Raw genomic sequence first — 22,318 nt, 5'->3', positions numbered from 1 at the left:
CTGTACCTCTTTGCGAGTGATTAGGTGGTCAGCTCGGTACTGATAAAAGAGGTAGATCGGGTCCAACGACCTATCTACTATGTGAGTATACTTTTGCAGGATGCAGAAACCAGATACCCAGAGATCGAGAAGTGGGCGTACGCACTGGTCACGGCAGCTCGGAAGCTTCGCCCGTATTTCCAAGTCTACATTGTCGTAGTCCTCACAAACAAACCTCTGAGGCAAGTCTTACTCAAGCCTGAGGTATCTGGCAGACTGACGAAGTGGGCCATTGAACTCCGCGAATCCGACCTCCAGTACGAGCCTCGGACGGCGATTAAGTCCCAAGCCTTAGCCGACTTTGTAGCAGAATGTACCTTCACCACCGCAGCTCCCGAATTGATGGAGCACGAACACAAAGAGGCGACATCAACCAGTATGGCACTGGTCCCGGTTAAAACAAGGCCAACTTGGGACGAGGAGCTCTGGATCCTCCATGTAGACGGCTCGTCCAATCAGCAAGGAAGCGGAGCCGGTGCTGTTCTACACGGACCAAGCGGGGTGAAACTGGGGTACGCACTTCGGTTCGAGTTCGCGACATCCAATAACGAAGTAGAGTATGAAGCACTACTAGCCGGGCTCACATTGGCGAAAGAGGTACAAGCGAAGCACTTCATCATCTGCAGTGATTCCTAGCTCGTGGTCAACCAGGTCACCGGTGATCACGAAGCTCACGACCCCACCATGGATGCTTATTTAGCCAAGGTCAGGGAAGTTCTACAAAGCTTCCAGTCATACTTCTTCGGGCAGATTCCAAGGTCCAAGAACGTTGAGGCCGATGCCTTGTCCCAGTTAGCCAGCACGAGCAGCAACACCATGAGGACCTTGCAAATAGAGAATCTGCCTCGGCCCAACATTTTCGGGGGGGGGGGGGGCAGAAGAGGTCACTCCCGTTGCACAAACAGAGCCGAGATGGATTGATCCACTCGCGAGCTACCTACTTCACGGAAACCAACCTGTAGATCGCAACACAACCAGAAGGGTAGAACGACAAGCAGCCAAGTACGTCATGATAGGCGAACGGTTGTACCGAAGATCCTACACGCTCCCCTACTTACGCTGTTTGCGACCTTCAAAGGCTAAGCTCGTCCTTCACAACACTCATGAAGGCCTATGTGGCGGACACTTGGGGGGCAGGGCTCTCGCCCAGAAAGTGCTACGGCAAGGATACTACTGGCCCACGATGAAGGCAGACACACTCGAGCTCGTCAAGAAATGCGACAAATGTTAGAGGTACGCCAACATCCATCACCAACCCGCTGCCAACGTGAAGTACCTCACCAGTCCATGGCCTTTCGCACAGTGGAGAATCGACATCCTTGGACCATTCTCGCCAGCGACAGGACAGAGGAAATTCTTAGTAGTAGCAGTGGATTTTTACGAAGTGGGTAGAAGCGGAACCACTAGCAACAATCACGGCTCGATCCGTGCAGAACTTCTTTTGGAAGAACATAGTATGCCGCTTCGGATTGCCTCGAGTGCTCATTTCTGACAATGGTAAGCAATTCGAAGATATCAAGTTCAGAACTGGTGTTCTGAGATGGGGATACAACAGAACTTCACTTCGGTAGCACACCCCCAGGCGAACGGTCAGACAGAAGTCATGAACAGAGCCATACTCCGCGGACTGAAAACTCGCTTATCCCGAGCTAAGGGGCAATGGGTAGAAGAGCTGCCCAGTGTACTATATGCTTACCGAACCACCGTCAAGACCGCCACAGGAGAAACCCCCCTTCAACCTCACCTATGGCACGAAAGCGGTAATCCCAGCCGAGATCGCGGTACCTACATTACGCTTTGAAGCCTACGACGACGAAGGAAACGGTGACGAGCTCCGCACCAACCTCGACCTGGTAGAAGAGGTACGTGATGCGTACATCCGGACCGCAACCTACCAACAAAGAGTAGCCCGGTATTATAACGCTCGAGTCAGGAAGTGACACATCCGTGTAGGAGACCTGGTCCTTCGGAAAGTTATGGTACCTGAGCTCGGTGTAGGTAAGCTTGGACCAAACTGGGAAGGTCCCTACCGAGTAAAGTGGATACTTGGGGAAGGTACGTACGAGCTCAAAACCCTAGTAGAAAAGCAAGACCTCGGGCATGGAACATCAACAACCTAAGGCGATACTACCTCTAATTACGAATTGAAAAGGCACCAGCCTTAGAAACAAGTAAGCAAGCTCTAACTCTCAGATTGTGATTTCTAGCTCGTAGTCTACTATGAGAGTACTAACTTAACCATCAGAGTGACCTCACCGGGTTAACCACCCCGGGTCCTTCGACATTTAGTTCCTTACTGGTCTCCAAGGAGTAACTAAGTTCATGAGCGGACTACGGGTCCCTCCCAGAGCCTAAGGGCCACAAGAAGACTTAGTTGCGACTTCGGCGTTGGCGAAGTTCAGGAGCGGACTAAGGGTCCCTCTCAGAGCCTAAGGGCCACAAGAAGACCCAGTTGCCACTCCGGCGTGGGCGGAGTTCAGGAGCGGACTACGGGTCCCTCCTAGAGCCTAAGGGCCACAAGAAGACCCAATTGCCACTTCGGCGTGGGCGAAGTTCAGGAGTGGACTATGGGTCCCTCCCAAAGCCTAAGGGCCACAGGAAGACCAAGTTGCCAATTCGGCGTGGGCGAAGTTCAGGAGAGGACTACGGGTGCCTCTCAAAGCCTAGGGCCAAAAAATGCCGAACTGACAAGGACCTAGGCACTGCATAAGACTTGGTTACCTCACTGGCAGAAGCAAGCTACTTCTAACACCTAAGGTAATGACAGCTCGGGTATAAACCCTACGATGTCTATTCCACCTCGGCTACCCTCACTCGTTGTCGAGCTTGGTAACTCAATAGTTCGGGGTAGCCTGCGCAGTCCGGAGTAACACAATTTATACTTTCATTTATCCTTACTTGTTGCTTGCTCGGTAGCTCAATAGTTCGGGTAACCTATACATTAAATTGCCCAGTTCGGAGCTCACTCACACTTATAATTATTTTGCACTCAGGATTACTCAAAAAGCTGTATATTTCATTAGTAAAAAAGTTCAAGTACAAGAATTTTACTAAAACCTGAGCTCAACGGCCCGAGAGAGTACATCCACAGTTCAAAAAAAGAAAAATGAGAAAGAACAAGAAGCCATCACACAAAGGGTCCACCACTTCGACCTCGGTGTCACTCTCCTCCCCTGGGGAGTCGGGCTCCTCATCTGCTGCCTTGGCCACCCCAGAGTCTAAGCTTGTCATCGTGATCCCGCCAAGGTCGAGATCGGGGAATTTTTGCCGAATTAGGTACCGACACAGCTTGGACCCAGCCGTATTCGACCTGTAGGGCCTTGAACTCTGAAGTCTCTTTGAAGCTCTCAACAACCTTCTTCCTTTCGTCTGTAATGGCGGTCTCGAAGATTTCGGTGCGCGCCCCGACCGTGGCCTCGAAGTTCGTGATCTCTCGTTAAAGCTCCTCCTCCTCTGTTAGTGTGGAGATCTGCCCTAACTGGGACAAGATCAGTTGCTTCTGGGCTGAGGCCCCCTTCTTGGCTCTAAGTATCTCGCCTCGAGTCAAGTTCAGCTCGCGGTGGAGCTTCTGCACCTCCGCCTTAGCATCATGAGCTTCCTTTATACGGATCGCCGTTTGACAGGCCAGTGCGTGTCCAACAACATTAGCCTACCAAAAGAAAACTGAGGTCAGTAAAAAAAAAGGAGCGAAAGGAAGGAAGAAGAAAAAAGCGGAGTACTTACCACCATACAGTGGCTGCCAACTAGTCCCAAAAGCCGGCCTGGAGACATCTCTACCCACTTCGCGATCTAGTCAGGGAAGATGGCACCTTGACTCTTGCGCATGGCTTGAACGTGGTCCATGATACTCTCTTTTACGCTCGGAAAATAACCCTCTAGTGCAGTATTCGCCTCCACGGGTGCGGACGAACTCTCCGGCTCTTGGGGGTGATTTCCCTCGTGATGGACCTCGTCTGTAACCGCCTCAGGAGTAGCAGGTCGGACCTCTTCAGGGAGAGGCGCAGTGGAGACAGGCTCCACGATTAAGACTTCAAGAGAAGAACAGGTCTCTTGGCGCGGCCTCTTTGCAACCCTCTTCTTCCCCTTCTGTGAGCTCCTCAAGAGACTTTTTGCCTTGACCGACATGGTAGCTGCAAAAATGAAAAGCAAGATTAGCCTTGAACTAATCAGAATCTTAAGAAAGCAAAGACTCAAGGTGACCTACCAGGACTCAAACCGGCCTGCATCCGTGGAGGCCTCTAGTCTTCGGCAAGGTAGTCCACACAGAGGAAGCCGACCTCCGCCCAGGACTTGAGCGTCTCCCTTGTCTTCAGGTTCAGTCTAACACCGAAATCCTGAATCGTCGGCCTCTAGTGGGTTGGGAAGGGCCACCCCTCGGGGTTACGAACCACGAAGTAATCCCGTTTTCAGGTCGGGATCCTATTGGGGAGTTTGTGCAGTAGCTTATAGGCCGTGCGAGGAGACATGTAATAGGTTCTCCTATGCTCGGGAAGAGCACAAGAAGAGTTTTTCTTAATGGACAAAATAGAAGAAAAAATCTCGAGGTCGAGGGGAAGACAATACTCGTAAAAAAGTGAGATGGTCCCTATTATGTTGCGGATGGAGTTCGGGTGTAACTGGTCTATGGTAATATCGAAAGACTTTAGGACCTCTACAATTAAAGGGTGCAAAGGAAGACAAAGACCAGCCACGAGCTGCTCTTCAAAAATCACGATCTCGTTGTGATTGTGTTCCCAAGGGAAGTTACCTAAGGGGAGACTGTAGGAGAACTCTCTTGGGAGGTTATATCGGCGGACTAAGGCCTGAAGCCGGTCCAAGGTCATTGTTGAAGGGCCCAAGTTGTCCGGCACCAGACCTTGATGAGAAGTGGATGGCAGACTACCCACGGCCCCTCGCGCCTCTCGGGGTAGCCTCGTCTCGGCTACCGATCTGGGCCGAGGTACCCTCCTCAGCCTCATCAAGAAGACTATCAAAACAAGAAGAAGACATGAACTGAATAGAACTGAAAAGAAAAGCGAAGGGAGACTCACCAAAGAGAGAACCGGATTAGAGGGAAGTGGCGATATGGAAAACCCGAGCTAAAGAAGCTAAGTGCGACCTCAGATCGAAGGCTAGTAAGCTTGCGGCAAAGGAAATGAGTCTTGGGTCTCCCTATTTATAGCCATTGTATCGAAGAAGCAACGATCATGATCAAAGCAATCCGACGGCTCCTGAGAAAACTGGCTGCACGACCCTCGAGATCGAAAATGGTTTAGCGTGTTTTTTGGCGTCCGCGGAGCCTATAGGTTGCTTGATGTCCGCGTGTGAACCGCATGCGACCCATCTGACAGAGCACCTAGACTTCGACCCAAATCCACTTGGCGTATCGGGAACTCCTCAAACCAGGTCAGGACCCCTAGCTCGAGGAGTAGGGGGCAATTGATGAAGGAGAATTTGGCCCAACCTCGTTACAGGGAGACACGTGGACGTAACTCGGCATAAGTGACAATTCGACGTAATCAGATCGACACGTGGACATGACTCAACACGGGTGACAACTCAGCATAAATCAGCTCGCTACAAAGTGAGCTAGGGTACGCTAGTACCCCGAACTAAAGTCACTTCGGGCTAAGATTGTCCCGGTACCAGATCGCGACCTGGATAATGGAACCAAGTTCGTTATAGATCGAGCCTAGACAGATGGATCACCTCGGTCCAAGGGCACTTTGGCATTCATGGCAGGGCGGACCTAAGGAGCACGAGCTCGAGAAGCTCGTTACCAATGAGCTCGCCATCAAATAGCCCGATATACTACAGGTAGCTTGCCTACCGTTCAGACCTCCGCATGGCAACCTCGAGGAGCACACCACCGTACTCTATATCCCATAGGACCGTACTTTGTAACGGTCACATTAGTTCACCAACTCCTCGGTTCTGACGGGAAGGGACAGTATTACCGTTTGACAGCATTTTGCCTACCTAACACGCAAATAAGTCCCATCACAGCTGGGATCCAGTAATCGTTCCACCAACCCGCATGGACCCCAATATATAAAGACTCCACCCCCCAGGGGCGAAGGTATGTTATATTATTATTGTTGTGTGTGTAATCCTCACTCTCTAGCTCTCTCACTGTTATCATCTTCAAGCTCTCTACTACCACCGTGTTCTAACTTAGCCATCAGAGTATCCTCGTCGGGTGAGCCACCCCGGGATCTCTGACTCGTTTCTTTTCAGGAACCCAATTCTCATTGTTGCTGGTAGCCAGGTCATATCCAGCAAGGAGCAGCCGGATTACGCCACATCAGGTAGAATCAATGTTTTAAGGGTCAATTAGGGTTTGAGGAAACTACCTATATATACCCTGTAGTTTCAAAACCTACTTACATGTTACCTTGTTGACCTTTTAAACCTTAAATCTAATGGATAAAACGTAAATGACAAAAGTGTACTTAACTGTTATTAAATTTCCAAAATATGACCCTACTTTTCGAGCACAAGAACCACATCCACGAAAAGTGTCTTCTTCCTTGGTTGTTGGTTCTATGCAATTTGCTCAAATAATAGAGACCTGATCCCTTCGAAATTGTATGAGAACTTGGTGTCCCACTTGTGCAACAAGTATCAAAAACCTTTTGCGTTCAAACCCACTCTGCTCTTAAAGCTCAAGCAATGTCAACAAGTGTTAAAAACCTATAACTGAATGTGACTTAGTGCTACGTTCCTAGAGCTCACTTTTGGTCTAATTCCAGGGACTTCCTAGATCAATCAAGTATTGGCCCTCATTCTTCCAGCAAAAACGGGACCTTCTCCACTGACTCAAAGCTTTTGGAAATAAAATCCACACAATCATGAGTAAGTTAGTTCCTTGTGGATTCTTCTCCATTACTCTATTACTCCAGTCAGATCGAGATGAAATCAGGTAAGTCGAAAAGGTTTCCTCTTTTTAGAGGAGGACCTTCCTTCAGAAGATCTTGAGCAGCCATAATTGTTGCGGCAGCCCAATCAATCATGAAATGGGAATATGATGGCCACAAAGCCCCCACAACTTCCCCATGGCCCATCTTCATACTTTTGTTAATGCCATACTTCTGTTCTAGGAAACTAACTAAAAACAAAACGTAGGGCTACCTTGGCACCACCTTGGAAAGCAATTCATAGCCTCCTCCCTCAGTTTCTCAGGTACATCAGGTACGATGTTGGATCAGGGAATTTAATTCGTTTCTGGGAAGACACTTGGTTTGGTGACTGGCCTTTAAAGGAGATTTTTCCTTCCTTGTATTCTATTTCGTTGTATAAAAATAAGGTCATTTCAAATTTTTTGGTTCTTTCTTCTTTGCCTTTGAATTTTAATTGGGATCTCGGATTTTGTAGGGGTTTGAGGGATGAGGAAGCAACTTGTCTGTCAGAGCTTCTCCTTCTCCTTGATAGGTTTGCTTAGAGCTTTCTTGTCCGGATAGAAGAATTTGGTTCCCAAGTTCTAAAAGTTCTTTGTCTTGTGCCTCCTTTTTTAAAGCTCTTTGTCAGTCCTCTTCCTCTTTGTCCTTTACTTGGAAAGAAGTGTGGTTTCCGTTGATTCCCCCTAAAATTCAGGCCTTCTATTGGGAAGTGGCTCTTGGGAAAATTAACACACTGGATTATTTGCAAAAGAAAAGGCCTTTTCTATGTATTTCCCCCAATTGGTGCACTCTATGCAAATCTGATGGTGAATCTTGTTACCATTTACTAATTTCTTGTTCATTTGCTACAGGTATATGGGATTGTTTTTTCTCTTGGTTTGGGTGCAGGTGGAATATGCCAACGATGATAAAAATGTTGTTCGACCCATCTACCTTTGTGTTACCGAAGAAGAGGGGAAGAATAATGTGGAGGTACACTAGAGCAGCATTGGTGTGGACCTTGTGATAGAAGGGGACTCCAAGGTGGTGGTGGGATGGCTAAAAAACCCAGATTCAGTGATCTGGGCTTACAGAAATGAATTGAAGAAATTCAAATGGTTAACTCAGCAGATGGAGGTAACTATACAGTGGTTGGGGAGGGAGGCAAATGCTTTTGCTGATTCTCTAGCTAAACAAGGGGTAACTAGGGAACAGTTGTACTGGGCCCAATTGTAAATTTATGATGTTTCTATATCAATGAGTGAGGCTGCACCTTGCGCCTCATTTTGGGATGCTTGTAACGAACACTTTATCATTTGCTTCTAATGAAATCAATTGAATTTTATCTATAAGAAAAAACTAATTAAAAAGAAAACTAAGGCGAACCCATAGGTAGCCTGTAGGGGTACTCAAATAAGGATCAAGTTCTTAAAGCGGCTCTAAAAACCTACTAATAATGCAACTAAAAAAAGACAAACCAAAAGTAAATTTAAGATAGGCTACAAAAATAGAAAGACTTAAACCCGTGATAGATTTGATACCCTATCAGTAAAATAGCCATAACTCTCTTAAAACATGTTGAACTTACATTGTCTTGGCCTCATTGGTTAGGTAACTGAATTACCTTCTAATGACACCAGAATTGCACAAAATAGACATATTTGGATCCCCTGAAAAATAGGCCAAAAGAAAAGTGACGTGATTACATGTTTAGCTTTTCGAAATTTAAAATCTCTGACAAGACTCTTTAAACTGGTTTGACACTTTAAGACAATTAAACCTATTATAAGACACTAATGAAGCAGAAAGTAATTGCCAATAAAAAATTATGAAGAAAATTCAAACTGATCAAAAGTATAACCTCCATTAAGTATTTCCTTGCTTTGATGACTGCATCATTCTGTGTGTGTGCATGCTTGTTTGCCTGTCTGTGGCATTTTTCTGTTGTTATTTCTTAATAGGGAAAAGTTTGGCCACAAACTGCTTTAGTGATTGTAGAGAACAGTAGTTTCATTATGCGATTGTGGGTAGATTGTATCTGCAAATCAGGGCAATATGATCCTCCACAAGATGCTATATCAGAACAAACACAGAGAAATTTTAGTTCTAGCCAAAATGTTAGTTTGCAGTTTGGCCCTATACACCAACTGGGGAATATGGCCCTTTTCAATATTTTATACAACTTCTGCTACTGATCTGCTTCCCAAGTTTAGTGGCTAATTCATGATTTGGATTTAGTTTCTCTGAATTGATTGTGCTCTGTATGTTAAATTAGAAGTTTCACACATCTTTATTAGAATGCAGTGCATCACATTTCACTGCTCCTTGCTATTTTCAGGTTTCCCTCACTCAGGCAAGAATTGATATGAGTGAGCTTGATGAGGATTCTGATGGTTTCCTTCAAACTCATGTATGAACTCCCTGCACTTATTGAGCATATTCTAGAATGACCTGATTTACTTTGGGAGTTCTTTGCAATTTATTAGTGTCACATCACATTTTTATATATTATTTTATTCTTTCCAGGAAATGGAGGCCTACATTAGAGGCCTTATTCCTAATCTGGCACAACTTCGAGATATGCCTGCTGGCTTTGTTCAAATGTACTGCCGCATAGCTGCACGCAAATTCTTTTTCTTTTGTGATCCTCACAGGCGAGGTTTGTTAATGCCTCTGGTTATAACTCGGAGATGATATATGAGTTTAATTCATAAAAAGAATCTGAATTTCATATTCAATTAACCATCACCATCCAAGCCTTATCCCAATTCCCAACTATATGGGGTTGGCAACATTAATGTATATCCATTGTTAAATTATGGCACTTAAATAATTTCTAACTACTTTGACCCATGTCCTTTTTGGTCTACACCTAGCCCTTCTAGTCCCTTCAACCTGCAACGGATCAATTCTTTTTACAGGTGCTGTTGGTGGTCTTCTATGCATGTAACCAAACCATCCTAGTCTACTTTCTCTCATTTTATCACCTGTTGGAGCTACTCCTAGTTTCTTTAATGACTTTACGTCTGACCCTATCCTTTCTAGTTTTTTGACATCCATCTTTGCATATGAATTTCTGCCACACTTTCTTGACTTCCCAATGTTATGCTTCAAATAGCATAACTGGCCTTACAACTGTTCTATAAAAGTTTCCTTCCAATCAAAGTGGCACACCTATCACACAAGACTCCAGATTCATTCTTCCATTTTGCCCATCCTTCTCTCATTCTATGGGCAACACCCTTAATCTCTCCCTTGTTATGCATTACCGAACAAAGGTACCAGAAAAGGTTACACTGCTTTATTTCTCGATCTCCAATCCTAAATGCATCTTGATCTGCACTCTTATTATTACTAAAATTACATATTATATATTCTGTCTTAGTCCTATTTGTTTTAAAACCACTTATTTCTAGGGTATTTGTCCATAAAGTTAATTTTGATTTAATCCTTCATTTGCTTCATCTATTAGATCAATGTTTTTAACAAATAACATGCACCATGGGACCTTCTTCGAAATATGTTTAGAGGCGTGTAATCTATGACCAATGCAAATAAACAAAGGCTAAGTGCTGAACATTGGTGTAGATCCACCATAACTGCAAAATCTAATGTCTCTCCCACAAGTGTTCTGGCATTGGTTATTGCACCCTTATTACATATCCTTAATTAGATTTGTATACCTATTGGAGACTCATTTATTTTTCTAGACTCTCCATTTTACCTCTCTAGGGATTCTATCATATGCTTTCTCTAGATCAATGAACAACATATGGAGATGTATCTTTGTCTCTAATTTTTTTTTTATCTATTATTTCAAAAGAAAGATAGCTTCCATGGTTGGTTTCCTTGGAATAAATCCAAATTGGTTCTTCAAGATACTTGTTTCATGACACACCATTGCTCAACTATTTCCCCAAAGTTTCATAATGCGGTTCATTAGTTTACTCCCCAAAGTTTCACAACTTTGTATATCACCTTCATCCTTTAATATAGGTATACTGCTCTTTCTCCAATCATCGGACATCTTCTTGTCTTTCATGTTTTTTTTTGAGAAAAGTTTAATCAATATTCATTGATAAGAGAACGAGATACATGAGGAGGTGAACAAAGCAGGGGGAGAACCCCTACAATTTACAAAGGAGGAAGTTTGTTGCTATATAGATGCTCTAAGAGCGCACCACATTTCGCTAAGCCATCTTCTTGTCTTTCATTATCTTATTAAATAGCTTAGTTAGACATAGTGAGCTTACCTCTCCTATATCTTTCCACACCTCTATTGGAATACCATCTGGTCTTAATGCCTATCCTTCATTTTATTTTATTTTTTGATGAGTAAAAAGAAAAAAAAAATCAATAAACAAAAGAAGGAAGTACAGACAAGGAGGTGGCAAGAGGTCACCTCACCATACAAAAGATAAAATTACATACTGAATACTTAAAATCATTATAAATGATAATCCAGGGCATTCTAAGATTCTCCCCCATATCTGAATTACTAATTTGCCAATTCTGGAAGCACCCAAGCCTAACCCACCACTTTCCCACCAAAGCCACAAGTATTTCAATGTTTTTTGATTTATCTTTAAATACTCTTCCGGTGCTTTCATTCCGCAGGGCCCAACCAACCACAGAAGGGATACAGATCCAAAGGTCTTTGCCCTTCTGCCACAGATGCTTGGCCAAACTGAGAAATGTTCTGCTTTGATCTTGGCTGAAATACTCTTGACTCCAAATAGTAAACCGTGGAAATTCCAAGTGAACTTTGCATATTTACTAAACCCCCTGATAGCCTCTCTACATTCAGCTCCAACCAATCTCCATTGCTTTTCCCCCAAAACACCTCCTTCAAGCCAATGTCAAAAGACTCCAGCTTTGTTTCCTGTAACAAAACAACCATTGGATTCCGACATCTGATCAGGTTTCTCTACAAAATTCTCCTCATTCTCTCCCTCAACCTCTCTCATTCTGGCTTTGCACCCTCATCCTTCCCCCCTCTACCTGATTCCTTCCACCCAAAGGGATTGACGCTTCACATATCCTCACCCAACACCTCCTCTTCACCCCCTTCTTTGTTCTACTCTCTCTGCTCTTCTCCCCTTTCTTTAATTTTTCCTCCCTTCTATCTCTCTCAAACTGTTCAAATGGCTTTCTTGCAAAGTCTTCCCTAGAAGAACAGACCCAAGGATTTGCCCACTTTCATCTCCCTCTATACTATCTTTTCTTTCTTTCATTTTAGCAATTCTAATTTTGTGAAAGTACATGTTATTTCCAACAGTATTAATATGACTAGTATTTCCTTTGCTAGTGTTCATTTAATAATTTTTCGGAACAGTTTTTTCCATCTTTCCTTTATTTCCTCATCTCTTATTAAGACTCTTTCATCTCTCCCTTTAATACACCTGACATGGTTTAAATCTTTCCCGTTCCTTTCTCTTATCATTGCTAGTTCAAAAACTCTTTTTCTCCCTCTTATAACATGCTTGTTTTAATCTGAGTATATTTTGAACCTCTTCATTCCACAATCAAGTTTCTTTATCACGTTTCAAGTGAGTTTTGTTGGCTCTAGTAATTCAACTCAACTTAACTAAGCCTTGTCCGAACTATATGGGTTTTTTTTTAAATTTTTACGTGAATCTTGTTCTGCCATTCTACTCTGTTCATGCTATATCCATTGTTAAATTATGGGCCCTTAAATCATTCTGAAATATTTCAACTCATTCTAGCATTTATTTACTGAAATTTGTAGATTTGAATTTGCAGGGGCAATTTCTATCAAAATATTTAATAAATTGCAGTTTATATTTTCTTGGATGATTTCCACTAAAATAATCTGAAACTTTCTTTAGGCCCTTTTGGGTCATGGTCATAGTTGTCAAGGCATTGCCTAAGCGACTAGGCACCCTTGGCTGGGCGCTTTGCTCAAACACCTTGAGTTATAGCAACTAGGCACCCACCTAGGCAACAAAAATGACAAGGCAGGCACCTTATTATAATATCATTTATATTGCTGCGTCTTATTAATGTGTGTTAATACATTTTATTATACACTATATATATATATATATTATTTATACTTTGTTTTAATGTTTTATTATTGAAATTTAAAAGATCGAAGGTTTTGAAAAGAGAAATAGAAAGAATCAATGGAAATAAGTGTAGAGAAGTTTTTTTTTTCCTAATCTCTCTCCCACTCATCGGTTAAATAAAATAGCAACTCCATCCTTGTTTTTTCCTATTTTATTTTCCGTCTTGAGTTTAGTTGAAAAACAGCCCACTTGATGTATGGAACTGTTTGAGATTAGATGCAAACCAGAAAATGAACAAACAAGAGAGGAAGAGAAGAGAGAGCTGGCGGCAATGAGTGTTAGAGAGTAAGAGGTTCGAACATTACTCATCTCTAACACTCTAAACATCTTATTAATAAGTTAATCTTTGACAAATTACAGAGAGGCCCTTGAGTGAGCAGGAAAATACAAAAAAACTTGTGACAGACTCTCCCCCTGTTGACAATGTCTTTCTTGAGAGGAACCATAAAAAGGAGAAAGTTCATCAAAGGTAACATCCATAGAGACATGTCTGGTGCCAGCCTTTGGATCAAAACAACAATAACCCTTTTGTGTGGGGGAGTAACCAAGGAATATGCATTTGTGGGCTTTTGGTTCCAACTTGTGTCTCTGCACACTTGGAATGTGAACATAACAGGTACAACCAAACACACGAAGAGGAATTGGGAAGAGATCCTTGTTTGGATGAAGAATACTGAAGGGGGATTTAAACCCTACAACCCTGGATGGCATACGGTTTATGAGATAGGTAGCAGTAAGTACAGCATCACCCCAAAATCTTGTGGGAACATGTGAGGCAAATAAAAGGCTCCTTGCAACTTCAACAATATGTCTATTTTTTCTCTCAGCAACTCCATTTGTTCAGGGGTTCTAACACAGGAGCTTTGGTGAATAACCCCCATGTCAGTGAGATACAAGGATAGGCTCTTCTCAAAATACTCTTTTGCATTGTCAGATCTGAAAACCTTAATTCTGGTACCAAATTGAGTTAAAACAAACTCATGAAATTGCCTCACAAGTCTCGGGACTTCGTCTCGGGATTTCATTAAGTATATCCAAGTGAATCTAGAAAAGTCATCAATAAACAGGATAAAGTATTTGTAGCCCCCCATAGAGGATAAGTGGTAAGGCCCCCACACATCAGAGTGTACAATATGAAAAAGAAAAGAGGATCTTTTATTGCTCACAGGGTAATTTTTTTTACAATGCTTTGACAATTGACATGACTCACAATTGAGACTGGACACACTGACTCCCTTAAACAGTTTGGGAAGCAAATGACTTAAAGCAGAAAAAGGTAAATGACCCAACCGACAATGACTCAACATAATTTGACTGACAGACTCTGAAGAAGTAGAACCAAAAGCAACATTCTTGGGATGATCAAAGCATTGGCCAGGGGTGTCGAGCAAGTATATTCCATTCGCTTCATGGCCACTCCCAATCACTTTCCGAGACTTCAGGTCCTGAAACACACAGTGAGAAGGGAAAAATGTTACACAATAATTCAATGACTTGGTCAAGCTACTTACAGATAACAAATTGGTATTTAACTTAGGTACATGAAGAGTGGAAGATAAGAGTAAGAGTCTGTAGGCTTGACAGTTCCCTTGCCAGAAATAGGGGCAAGAGAACCATCAGCTAAGGTGATTTTGTCACGACCAGGAAGCAAATCATATGACACAAACAAAGTGGAAAGGTTGATCATGTGATCAGAAGCACCTGAGTCTATGATCCAAAGGGTCTTGGGATTACCTGAGGTAGATGCATGGTTAGCAGAAGCCCTTATACCTGAGTGAGCAAATGCAGTGGTGGCTGGACTTCCAAAAGGGTTGGATGATGAAGTTACACCTTCAAGCTGGCTGATCATCCTTCCAAACTTCTCATATTCAACTTTCATGGCTGCCAATTGTGCACTTGCAGATTCAAACTCTGTATCTGTACTTGTGGCTGTATGTGCACTTCCTGTCTTTCTACTGTCATTCTTCTTCTGGAATCGGATAGGGACAAGACTGGGATGCAATTTCCAGCACTTGTCCTTAGTGTGTTTCGGCTTCTTGCAATATTCACACACCACTTCCTTCTTTCCCGTGCCACTGGGAGCTCCTGTAACCCCTTTGGGTTTGATTCCCATGTTTGCAAAATGATCATTGATACTGACCCCTTGAACCTGCACTTGCCTCCTACTTTCTTCACTGCTGACCAAAGTATATGCTTGAGACAATGAAACATCTTCCTTGGACAAGATGTTTTGCTTTGTAATGTCATATTCAGAATTCAGCCCTGTCAAGAAATCAAAGACCCTATTCCTTTCCACCAATTTCCTATATGTTTCAGCATCCTTAGGAGTATCCCATGTCACGGCCTCTATCAAATCAATCTCTTGCATATAGATTTTAGGGTTGAGAAGTATGCTGCAAGTGACTTCTCCCCCTGTCTTAGATTCTTCACATCATTTCTCAGTTTGTAAGCTCTGTCAACATTCAACTTTTGGGAGTAAGTTTCTACAACACTATCCCAGATTTCTTTAGCCGAGTTCATCCACAGATAATGCTGACTAATCTGTGGCTGCATTGAGTTCACAAGCCACCCAATCACTGTGTAGTTTTCTTGTACCCATCTCTCATAAGATGGATCATCCTCTGGAGGAGCTTTCTTGCTCCCAGAAATAAAACCCCATTTTCCTTTGCTACAAATGTGGATTTTCACTGATTGTGACCAAGCCAAGTAGTTGGTCCCATCAAGCTTAACTGTAGTTACAGCCAGCATAGAATCAGTTGGGGTTCCCAAAATCTGTCCATATTCAGTAGCATTCTTGTTTTCAAGGTTTGGGAAATCCATCATGTAAAGGCTTCAATTAGGATTTTAATAGGTTTCTCAAGGTACTGGGGTCTTGATGAGTTTAGTTTGAGCTGAATAGGCAACAACAACTAGCTCACAGAATCAGTTCAGACTTGATAACTGTGACAGTCCAGTTCGGTGGTAGTTTTTTCTTTACTGTTTCACCCTTTAAAGGACACCCAACAAACCTCCAATCACAAGGTATTTCAGGTTCTCAACAGCCGTTGTCCCAAAGAGAAGAAAACAGGGCCACAGTCCTTAAGAGACCTTTTGTCGAACACTCAGTGTGCAGTAGTTAACAGCCTACTGTTAACTAGAAGAAATCATTTCAAGGTGTTCAGTATAGGTCCAAGAAGAGGCTGGGATGAAGATGAGACTAGTGCCACTTAGTTTTAGATCAATTTCAGCAGCTCGGCAGTCCAATAATCAGCCGAATAGCACTTCCAAAACAACCCAGAAAAACAGTCCAGCAACAGTGGGCCGAATGTATGTGGGCTTTGAATGCTTTAATAATCCTCCCAAACAACAAAAAATTACTCAGCAAAGGACTGAGAAAAGACTTACAGCAAGAGAGTCTCTGGTTTGAACTATAAACCAGGCCGAACACTTGTTCTCTGAGATAACTTCGAAAGTCCTTTTCTCTGATTTCAAATCAGGCCAAACAACTTGCTCTCTGATTCTTCCTGGTCACCGAACCCTTCTCTAAGTGTATAGAAACTTGGGCACCCTCCAATGACCTCCAAGAACCAGGCGGATGACTGTAAACTTTCAGCCCTAGAACCTCCTCATGTAGTTGGCTGAACTAGAACCACATGAGGGACACGCCAAGCAATGGCCCGCTCTGATACCAAGTTGAAAAACAGCCCACTTGATGTATGAAACTGTTTGAGATTAGATGCAAACCAGAAAATGAACAAACAAGAGAGAGCTGGCGGCAATGAGTGTTAGAGAGTAAGAGGTTCGAACATTACTCCTCTCTAACACTCTAAACATCTTATTAATAAGTTAATCTTTGACAAATTACAGAGAGGCCCTTGAGTGAGCAGGAAAATACAAAAAAACAGAATAGTACAGAGTATGGGCCCAGAATAAGGCCCAGGCCCACAACAGAGAGAGAAACATAACATAACATGAAATGACAGTTTATGGGCCATTTGGCCCATCTTCTCTACAATTTTTTATATTATAAAGTTAATAACCTTCTTTAGTTGCCAATTGCTATGAAACTGCCCTATTAAATAATTATAGTAGTATTATTTTTGAAAGCAATGAAATTAATAGATTTAAAAGATTTTTTATCTTTTAGATATGATAATTTGCCACTTTTTTAGAGGAAATTTGACATTTTTAATGAAGTGACTTGCTATTGTTTGAATTAATATGCATGCTGAGCGGTATATAAAACTAGGGAACTAGCCAAAAATTATTTCTTTATATTATAAAATTTTTATTGTCTCGACAACTAGGTGACTAGGCACCTCAGTGTCACCCAGAATCGCCTAGATGCTTTGACAACTATGGTCATGGCTCAACTAAAGGGGATGCATGCAAGTGGGAACTCTTTAGCCAACTGTGTCATTTGGGGCATATTGACAATATCAAGTGGGTATGGGGTACAGATGTCAAATTCATATTTGATGTCAATAAGGCTTCCCCTTACGTGGTTTCACCCTTATTAAACTTGTTTTGTTTTCGTAGCTCAATGATCTTTGATTTGCTAAAACGTTAACAGTTACTTGGCTTCCTTCTTGACAGGTAAAGCATGCATAAAGAAGGTGCTTCTTAGTAACTGTCTCCAAGAACTAATGGAACTGCATCAGGTAATGTGCTACTGCATGTTTGCATTGGCGTTCTTATGTTTTCACTTTTCACATTGGATGAACTTTAGTAGGAAGTATATTGCCATTGTTCTTGCTGTATGTTGTCACATGCTATCAATAATATATTTGTATTGCTATATTAGGCTTTCTAGTTTCCTCCACAATATTGGCATCTGCTGATGGCGTTGAAATTAAATGGATATTTGTGTGCATAATTGCACCTTATGTTATTTGTAGTATGTTGGGACCCAAACACTTCCTTTGAACCCAACTATAGGTGTGGAGGAGACCTCCATTGAGCAGCATTTCACTAGAAGACAGAGAGGCATGCCACGCGACAGAGCCTTCTAGAGTTAGTTACACTGCCACCAGAAGTTATTCTCTTCATGATTGCATACATGTAGGCTAGCTATATAAGGCCATGATCACGTAATAAGTGGCGTGAATGAATATCCCTTTTTATCTCTCTCTCTCTGTTATCTTCTTCCTCCCATCCCCTCTCTTTTCCATCTTCTGTTTCAGGAGGTTAAGCCACCCTTGAAGGGGCTTTCGAGATGAGCGGTAACTCATTAGTCTGGTATCAGAGCCTGCAATCCAAATCCTAGGCTTCATGATGCCATAGACACGTTCTACTACCGTAGATGAAATGGTCGACCAAATTGAGGTCGGGCTTCACCAAATGGTGAACGAACTTAAGGAACTCAAAGTTCTTCATCTCCAGCATCGCCTCTCAGCAACAGTTTGGCAAGAGCAGTCATCTAGCAGGAGTGGAAGCCTTTGCTTCCAATAAACAAAGGACAGGGGATTACCCCATCGGAAAAGTCATGAACATCAATTTTCCAACTATTCTGGTGGAGATCCCATTCTTTGGATCTTGCGCGTAGAAAGATATTTCGAGTACCATGAAACTCCTGCTCACCAGCGTGTCTCCATTGCCTCCATTCATCTAAAGGAGACGTGATTCTATGGCTCCAATGGTATTGCCAGAATCATCCCTAGGTAACTTAGTTGGGGTTCACCGAAGCCTTGTGCATCTGCTTTGGGGCAACGACGTTTGTGGACTATGATGAGCTGATCACCCGGCTGAAGCAGACTGGAATGGTAGCAGAGTACCAGCTCGAGTTCGAGCGGATGGCGACCAGGGGGCATGGCTGGCCGGAGAAGGCCTTAGTAGGATGTTTTGTAGGACTCAAGAGGATATCTGCTTGGTGGTGAGAGCTCTCCGTTCGGCGACTGTCTTGGCTGCACTGGTGTTAGCTTGCCTGCAAGAAGAAAGAATCGGAAACCTTCGTTGAGCTAGCAAACCACCCTACCCGATTTTGAAGACTCCTCCATGGGTCGACCAACAACCCATGAAACCGATTGGTGATCTTTAGAAACCCATACTGCCCCGGTCCACTATGCCTTTCAAGCGCCTCTCATGGGCTGAGATGCAAGCCCGACGTGAGAAAGGCCTTTGTTATAACTGTGATGATAAGTTTGGACCAGCCATAAATGCCGGGTCTAGCGGGTGTTTCTCCTATATACAGAGGAAGAGATGGACAAGGCTGACCCAGAGCACTTGACTGAATGTGAACTGATTCCAAATGGGCTAGAACCTAACGGTGCCGAGATCTCCTTACATGCCCTCATGGGCCTCAACTCTCTTCATTCCATGCGAGTAGATGGAAGATTGATGGGCCGGATCGTGATGATTTTGATTGACAGTGGTTGCACCCTGAATTTCATCACTTGTTGTTTGGCTAAGCAGCTAGGTATGACCATACAACCCACTCCTCTCTTTTCAATCCATGTGGCTAATGGGAGTCAAGATGTCATGTAATGGTGTGTGTAAGAAGGAGAAAATCCTCATGCAGGGCCATAATTTTGTGGTGGATCTCCACCCATTGTATTTCTCGGGGGCTGATATTATTTTGGGGGTTCATTGGTTGCGTGGTCTGGGCCCTGCTCTATGTGATTGTGCCAAAATGACAATGGATTTTCACTAGGATGGTCAGTCTTGTCATTTACAGGGGGTGCAGCACCCATGCCCATGAAGTGATAATTTAACCTCCATGATACGGGCCTCCAAAGATGCCGACCAACCCATATTTATGCACTTAGGTCTTCGACCCACAGTTCCAGTTCTGGACAACTAGGGCCGTGTCCCCCCAACTGAAGCCCAACACGGGGCCCTACGGTCGATATTTGATCAGTTTGGCAATGTATTTGAGGGGCCGAACCAATTACCCCCATCTCGGACTCGTGATCATCAAATACTTCTTTTACCTGGTTCTAATCCAGCCAATGTGAGGCCATATAGATACCCTTACTTTCAGAAGCTAGAAATTGAGAAGGCAGTAAGAGAGCTATTGGAAGAAGAGCATATACAGACCAACACCAGCCCTTTATTATCTCTTCTACTCTTAGGAAAGGATGGTAGTTGGCGCTTTTGTGTAGATTACCGAGCCTTAAATCAGATTACAGTGAAGGACAAGTTTCCTATACCCCTCATTGATGAACTACTAGATTAGTTAGTGGAGGCACGAGTGTTGTTCAAATTAGACCTGTGCTCCAGGTATTATCAAATTCGGATCCACCAGGTTGACATCCACAAGATGGCCTTTAGGACCCATGATGGCCATTATGAGTTCTTGGTTATGCCTTTTGGACTCACAAATGCCCCCCCTCCACCTTTCAGGCCATCATGAATGACAGGCCATTTCTAAGGCAATTTATTTTGGTGTTTCTCGACGATATTCTTGTGTATAGCAAGGATTGGGACACACATATGGAACATCTGAAACTCACCCTCACAACTCTAAGGAGAAACCAGTTACATGCCAAAATGACAAAGTGTTCCTTTGGGCAAGGACAAATTCAGTACTTGGGCCACGTTGTTGCAACGGGTCGGGTCATGGCAGACCCAAAAAAGGTAGAAGCCATTCAGAAGTGGCCAAGCCCACTACTGTAAAAGCACTGTGGGGCTTTCTTGGGCTTACCGGATATTATAGGCGCTTCGTTAAGGGGTATGGGCTTATGGCCGCCTCACTAACACATCTATTAAAGGATTCCTTCAGGTGGACTGATGAATGACATCTTCAGGCCATTTCTAAGGCAATTTATTTTGGTGTTTTTCGACGATATTCTTGTGTATAGCAAGGATTGGGACACACATATGGAACATCTGAAACTCACCCTCACAACTCTAAGGAGAAACCAGTTACATGCCAAAATGACAAAGTGTTCCTTTGGGCAAGGACAAATTCAGTACTTGGGCCACGTTGTTGCAACGGGTCGGGTCATGGCAGACCCAGAAAAGGTAGAAGCCATTCAGAAGTGGCCCAAGCCCACTACTGTAAAAGCACTGTGGGGCTTTCTTGGGCTTACCGGATATTTTAGGCGCTTCGTTAAGGGGTATGGGCTTATGGCCGCCTCACTAACACGTCTATTAAAGGATTCCTTCAGGTGGACTGATGAAGCCCAACGGGCTTTTGAAGAGTTGAAGACAGTAGTTTCCAGCTCTGTAGTCCTCACTCTTCCAGACTTCTCTCATCCCTTTGAAATATAATGTGATGTGTCGGGTGTAGGAGTAGGGGCCGTCCTGATGCAAAGAGGGCAGCCTATTGCTTATTTCAGCAATGCTCTTTCAGCAACTCACCAAAGTCAGTCCAGTTATGTCAAAGAAATGATGGCTGTGGTGATGGCAGTGCAAAAGTGGTGTGCATACCTCTTGGGACGCCGGTTTGTTATTAGAACAGACCAAAGAAGTTTGAAGTACATAGCAGAACAAAGGGTGCATACCCCGGAGCAACAAAAATGACTTAGTAAACTGATGGGCTTTGACTACCTCATAGAATATAAGTCGGGGCCCACAAACAAAGTAGCTGATGCATTGTCACGAGTAGAAGAGTTAGCCCAGGTGACCTTCTCTCAGCCAGCTTTCCTTTATTTGAAGCTATACGACAAGAAGTCAGGTCTGATCCGTAGTTGCAGGCCATTAGAGATAAGTGGAATTGAGACCCTTCACAAGTTGCTGGTTACCAAGTTGTGGGGCCTGATCTTTTCTTCATGGGTCGGTTTGTTGTTGCCCAGAATTCAGCCCACAAAGCTGAACTGCTAAGGTTGTTTCATGACTCCTCCTTGGGAGAACACTTGGGGGTGCTACGGACCATAAAGAGGCTCAACAGCCACTACTATCATTGAGTAGGAATGCGTAAGGATGTATTACAGTATATATCTAAATGTCAAACCTGCCAATAGCAGAAATACTCCTCGCTGTCCCCTGTTGGCCTTCTGCAGCCTCTCAAGATTCTAGATCAGGTGTGGGAAGACCTTTCCATGGACTTCATCACGGGTCTTCCTCGTTCTGCAAGAAAGACGGTTATCATGGTAGTGGTTGACTGTCTCACTAAGTACAACCATTTCTCTACATTACCTCACCCTAACACCACAGCTATGGTGGCTGATATCTTCATCCGGGACGTCGCCAAGCTGCATGGGACCCCAAGATCCATTGTTTCAGATTGGGACCCTGCTTTCCTGAGTTCTTTCTAGAAGGAATATTTTCGGTTGCAAGGAACCCAACTGCACCCTTCCACGAGTTATCACCCGCAGACTGAAGTTCTTAATTGTTGCTTGGAAGCCTACCTTAGGTGTTTCGCAGGGTAAAAGCCCCGATAGTGGGCTCACAGGCTCCCGTGGGCAGAATTCT

General features: G+C 43.6%; 1 pseudogene across 1 annotated transcript in view; it reads left to right on the top strand.

Moving 5' to 3' along the window:
- Positions 1 to 22,318, top strand: part of LOC148867404 (putative serine/threonine-protein phosphatase 2A regulatory subunit B'' subunit TON2) — a 54,085-nt pseudogene that overhangs the window by 14,808 nt on the left and 16,959 nt on the right. Inside the window, exons 6-8 of the transcript XR_016109721.1 lie at positions 9,235 to 9,306; positions 9,423 to 9,555; positions 17,561 to 17,625. The product of XR_016109721.1 is annotated as a putative serine/threonine-protein phosphatase 2A regulatory subunit B'' subunit TON2 (transcript). The remainder of the gene's footprint in view (positions 1 to 9,234; positions 9,307 to 9,422; positions 9,556 to 17,560; positions 17,626 to 22,318) is intronic.

Source organism: Nelumbo lutea, chromosome 3 (genome assembly GCF_056320005.1).
Source record: "Nelumbo lutea isolate HS-2025 chromosome 3, American lotus-T2T, whole genome shotgun sequence".
NCBI lineage: Eukaryota > Viridiplantae > Streptophyta > Magnoliopsida > Proteales > Nelumbonaceae > Nelumbo > Nelumbo lutea.
Note: the sequence above shows the minus strand (reverse complement) of the source record. Positions and strands in the feature narration are given on the sequence as shown.